Genomic DNA, 6,000 nt, shown 5'->3' on the forward strand with positions numbered 1-6,000 from the left:
TAATATACTAATATTTAACGTGTTAGGATCATTATATTAATTAGTCAAACTTAAGTGATCTATATTTAGCAAAAAAAGTTTGTTACTAAGCATATAATTGTCATGAAAATTATTGTGTAGAAACCATTAGTATTATTTCTATTTTTACAATGGACAAAATTAGAAATAATATGAGTCAAGTCTCTTCATTTCTATCATTGGTAGTTGGGTCAAACGCGAGTTTAAAGTCTTAGCACGATTTCTCTGAAAACGGATGGCCTATCGGTTAGGGACCGGCTTTAGCAAATCAACTAATCGATGAAGCATCGTGGCTGTTGAAACCATAGTAAGATAACATCTCACCGTTAGGCAAAGAGACACGAAGAGGAGTGGCAGGAAGTTCAAAGTCGTCGGTCTAGGAGACAGGACGACAGGATCGACGATCAAACTATCCAGACATAGCAACTCAGATGGCAAGGAATATGGATCAAATTGCACCACATATATCTTATTACTTTTCGGATCATTTTGAAGCATGAAAAATGTTCAAAGTCTTTCAACACTACGGGAACATTCAAGAAGTGGTGATTCCGGACAAGCGAAACAAACTAGGACGTAGATTCAGATTTGCACTTTTTGCTCACGTGTACGACGAGGACAGATTCGGTGTTGAACTGGACAACATTATCATCATCATCGGAAGGGGCAAAATATTTGTGATCCTTCCTAGGTTTCGGAGAGGAAGGAGAGGACACAGATCTACAGAAGTGAAGAACCATAAGGACCATGAAGAGGATAACATGAAACAAGGGTTAAACAACAAACATCAAGCGAAAACAGATATGGATCAAAGGACATTCGCAAAGGCAGTGCAGAACAATAACAATGACAAGAAAGAAGATGACTGTAGGAAAGTACTCACTACAAGAAAAATGGGTTTTAGCTTTGGACTGGGCAATGGGCTTAAGGACATAGCCAGCAAGCCCAATGAATATCAGAAGGAGAATAGGCCCAAATCAAGTAAATCCTAAATACCCATTAGGCGACACGAAGCCTCGGGCGTGATTAATGATAGCGGGGCAACGCCCAGAAGTTGAATCCCGTATTGTTATAAATATCTTCTTCTTCCCTGTGTTAGCAACTGACTTGGGAAGGAAGAAACCAACCTCCCACAACCGCCATAGCTTGGAGACCAAGGTTTTCATCCCTATTTTCACGCTATACCACCGAAGAAGATGCTAAGGGCCGGATTTTTAGGAGCCCTTACTTGGAGAAGAAGACTAGAGGCTCTATAAATAGCTCCATACTTTCATTTGTAAAGGCATCTTTTTTCTGACATATAAAATTCCCAGGGTTGTTAGGATTGAACCAAGTGTAACCACATCATTTAATCAATAATACAACCCCCCCTTTGAGTTTTTACCAGAACAAGCTTCAAATTTTTTAGCGTCCGCCACGACACGGACACTACTAGCGTCTCATTTGAGTCTACTTGACAGACGCTGCTGTATTTTTATTTTTTTAATTTAATATTTAAAGTTAGTGTCTGCTTTTGGAAACGCTATGGAGACTCTATGAAAAAATAAATAACTAATTTTTTTTATTTTTTTTTATTAGTTCATTGAGTCTGCTAAGGCGGACTCTAATGATAATTAAATTAAATAAAAAAAACTTTTTGACAAGCGCCAAAAAATTTCACAAATTTTCAGTTTCCCACTTTATTTCAATTTCCCACTTTTATTTCACAAATAATATCACTTACTTATTTTTTCTTTCTCAATCCCTAATTAAATATATGAAGTAAAAACAAAAAAATATATCAAAGAACACATGATGGAAACTGAGAAGTGAGAACTCAGCATCGAACTTGGTTTCCGTCAAACTCCTCCACCGTTCCTAATCCTCCGCCGTCAAAGAACCTCAAACTCTCCTTCAATCTCTCTTTTCCGTCGAAGAAGCTCGTTTCCGTTCGTAATCCTCCTCCGTCGAAGAAGCTCGCAACTCTCGTTTCCGTTCACGATTCCAAGTAAGTAATTCATCTCTTCACAAATCTCTTCACCGTTCTTTATAGTTTGTTCCTTAATCTCTTGTTCTTTTAATTTTGAGTTTGTACATGGTTGGATTCACTAGCCAAAAGGGATTCTTTAAGACCTAAAATTGATTTTTGAGATGTTTTAGGGATTCACTAGCCAAAAGGGATTTTTAAGACCTAAAATTGTGAAGTAGCACCCAATTTGCGTGACTGTAACAATGTTTTTCAATTAGTGAATATATTCCTATTAGTGATATATGAAGGAGTGGTTTCTAAAATGTAGTCTTTCAATTTCTACATGATGGGGTATTTTAGAAGGGGAAGAACATTGAGTTATTATTTGATATGTTGTATTTTTTATGTTCTATTTCATAACTGCATCCAATAACAGAATGTTAACAATATTATGTTGCATTGGGTTTGATTGAAAGAGAGTTTACTCATTCTCTATCTTGGATTTAGCCTAGCTGCATTTACTTTAACTCGATTATGGCCTAATCTATGTTTTATGTTATATTTACTCTTTACGTTAGATCCTTATTTTAATCACTTCTTAATATCCTGTTTCTGATATTAATTGTTTTTGCAAGCTGTAATGTGGGTATCTACACTAGTGGAAAATACACATTTTAAATCAGGGATTTTAAATCAGGTACAGAAAAGCCGATTTAAACACAAAACGCGGTGGCAATTTTGTAAATAAGGGACCAATTCTCAATTGATGTAGTCAATTTAAATCGGCCTAAACGATTTAAACTTTAGTTATTAATTTATAATATTTTTTTTAATAAAAGAAAAAACTGTATTGAAATTTGAAACCCTAGCGTGCCTCTTTTCCTTCACACTCCCTCCTCACGATGCTCTACAGCGCCTCCCTCTTCATCTCCGCCACCATAAGCCTCCATCTTCTCCTCCTTGATTAGGCATCGAGACTCTATTTTCCCCTATAGCCTCTTACCATTCATGACCTTTTTCCCTTTTTGCAACAGCCCCGGCGTTCGTTTTTCACATCACAAGTGAGAACCAGTCACCACACACAATCTCTATATCGTCCCTCACCGTTATCTTCTTACAGCCTTCTCTTCCGTTGTGGCATCTCACTTCTCAGGTTCGCTATTTTATCCTCGAACCCTACGAAATTGTGTTATGCTATTTTCTTTTGTTTTTTTCCTAAGATCTAAAGTCGATTTTCATCCTTGAAACCTATAATTGCTTCTGTTGTGTTCGGATCTATGGTTTATTTCCCCTTTCTTTCTTGTTAATTTGACAGTTGAAGTTCATTCAGAGAACCTCTAATTCATGTTAAACTGATGCTAATTTGAAAATATGTCTAATGCTTAGTGCAGATTTATTGTTGATTGCTCTCTAATCAAATGATTCAATCTTAAGATTGTATGTGTGAAGAAAAAATGAAACTTGAGAGGTGATTTTATCCAATTTTTGTTGATTCGGTTGGATTCTTATTTGACAATTCTTATTGTTTTGTTTATGTTGTTTTGTAGCTACTGAACAAATAAAGGGGACAACAAATGAATGAGGTTTTAACCATTAACAATAGTTATATCCTTTAAGTTGTATGATAAGGTAATTTTCTGCTGAATTGGAACTGGATTTTTCGATAATTTACAGTGTTTTAAGGTTTGCTTAGACCTATTTTGGGTTTAGCTGATGTTGTAGTTCAAGTTTGTTGAACTGGTGCAGGTTTGTGTTTTGTTTTGGTTTGTGGGTTGCTGTTCTGTAGTAGAATTTTCTGGTTTTGGGGTACGGCAGCTGCAGATGAGTCGGATTACTAGTCTCGTATCAGGTGTTTCTCTCATTCCTCCCGATTCATTACTTCGGAGTGGTAGTATTTTAGCTCAAAGTACTGGTTTTTAACTTTTATTATAATTCTTTTGCTCACATATTTTGATTGAACTAGCATCAGAAAACTACTATTTTTTATTTGAGATATGGAATATTGGTTAAGAATGAATCTTTTATGTACTAATGTTAAATGGTAATCAGTGCATAATTCTTGTTATTTTATACCTTAGGTTGGTTTCAATTCTTTGCTTTTGATCCATACCTTCAACCTCTTCTATGACATCTTTGTCATTGACACACAATCAGACACTACTCAGTTATAATGCTATTGTTTATTTACGATTTCTGAAGAACTTGAAAGTACATGAGTATATAGGACAATTGTTTTAGTCCACTTTTTCTAAGGATTCTGCAAAACCTTTCATCTGTCAATGTCCATTAACTGCTATAAAATTGGCTGGCTAGTACTTCCAATTCCTCTATACCTCCATAGGCTATAGGGTAAGTAAGTTATGTTCTTTTTCTTGTGTTGGTTTTAATGTTAGAGGTTTTAGTTAAGCATATGTGATAACTTGAATCACTTTAAATTAACGTTAAGAAGCTACATCTAGAGGGAAGATTAAATCAAATAGTAGATAAAGATCTAATTTGAAAGTGACTTAGTTGAATTGGAAGAAATGGTACACGTTGCATTCTTGTGTACACATTTTAGGTGACTTTGTTGATTATGTGGAATTGCATATCCCTGACTCTTAAGCATCAATTGTAAATATTATAGTATGTGACCAAACCTTCTAAATTAGTAATTGTCCTTTTTACCTCTTTTTTTTCCCTACAATGTTGAACTGTGTGTTTGATTTTGATGAAGGGTGGTGGAAAGGTACAGTGGTCCTATGAAAACTTCCTAATTTTTCTTATCGTTTATCTTTTGTTTGGTTTGTGGTGTATTATAGGCATGCTTATGCATCAACTTTTCTTCTTTTGTTTAAATGAGAATAGGTTGCAGGTGACAGCATAAACTTACTGAGGATTCAATTGATGTACTTCATGGGATATTTGGTTGGTAGAGGAGTGGAGTTAAAGCCATTACTTTATTATTTATTATTTTCCTCTGCAGGAGTAACTGGACTGATTACCTTTGGTATTTAATTTAGATTTGAATCCCTTGAATAGAGTTGATGCATGTAGAAGTTTATTGGGTAGATGAAAAAGGGAAAAGGAGTGTTGCGTGAACGTCAAACGTTGAAACTCGCTCTGAAAGATGAAAAAGGGCAAATGTTGTAAGATTGATTGTAAGTATTCTGATCTATGAAACTAAAATTGACTTGTGGTTCTGCTTTATCGATTTGAATAAAATTATGAAATTGAAACAGATCTATGTGAACAGAACTGCAATGTGAAATTAATGGATTAGTTTTTAATGTGTTCATAATTAAAACCTTTACTAGAAAAAACCAGCATAATTTGTATTGGTTAATACACCAATCTACTAAGGATGCTAATAGATTTAACCAACAAAATCAGTTTGGTTAATACACAATCTACTAAGCAGAATTCACCAAAATCTGTTTGTTAGTTCTAGATTAATTTTGTGCATGCCATTCACATGGTATTAGAATAAAAATCACATGCTTTCACTTGTTATTAGAATTATGTGCTTTTAATTTGTATTACTTGCAGTTTGGTAATAGAATAGAAATCATTTGGTTTCACTTGTTCTTTAAATTATGTGTTTTCACTTGGTATAGTCTGTACTTTGACACGTGCAATGTATGGGCTAGTTAATTCTGTTCTTTAATGATGATACAATATTCTAATATTATTTAATATTTATTTAGGTATTTGGAGATTCAACACCATTTCACGAGGACGAAGTTTCGAATGTTCAAGAAAGTTTAGCAAATTCGATTCTTGAATTTATATGAAGTAGCCTAAGATTGTTTAGATTTAATTTGGTTAGGCGTGTTTAGGTAGTAGTCTAAGATTGTGTAGCTTTGCTTAGGCTTGTTTGTGCTTTTGTTTGGAGCATAAGATTGTTTAGTTTTAGTAGGAGATATTTAGATCCGATGGTACTTTCGGAATAGTATTTCATGAATATTTTGTAACTTAATTTAAGTACAATTTGGTGGTATGATATTTGGTTTTATGATATTTTTTATTGAAGGTAGTGATGAAGTTTCGATTTA

The 6,000-nt window shown here is 34.3% G+C and overlaps 1 long non-coding RNA gene across 11 annotated transcripts; it reads left to right on the forward strand.

Annotated features, from left to right (window-relative positions):
* Positions 1 to 1,748: 1,748 nt before the first annotated feature.
* Positions 1,749 to 6,000, forward strand: LOC123897969. 11 transcript variants are annotated; one of them, XR_006805154.1, is made up of 5 exons: positions 1,750 to 2,005; positions 3,358 to 3,434; positions 3,514 to 3,595; positions 3,713 to 5,106; positions 5,653 to 6,000. It is a non-coding gene; the product is annotated as an uncharacterized LOC123897969 (long non-coding RNA). The 11 variants fall into 11 exon arrangements; XR_006805153.1 differs by having other exon boundaries at positions 3,358 to 3,403; XR_006805156.1 differs by lacking the exon at positions 1,750 to 2,005 and adding an exon at positions 2,812 to 3,119.

Source organism: Trifolium pratense, linkage group LG7, assembly GCF_020283565.1.
Source record: "Trifolium pratense cultivar HEN17-A07 linkage group LG7, ARS_RC_1.1, whole genome shotgun sequence".
Taxonomy (NCBI): Eukaryota; Viridiplantae; Streptophyta; class Magnoliopsida; order Fabales; family Fabaceae; genus Trifolium; species Trifolium pratense.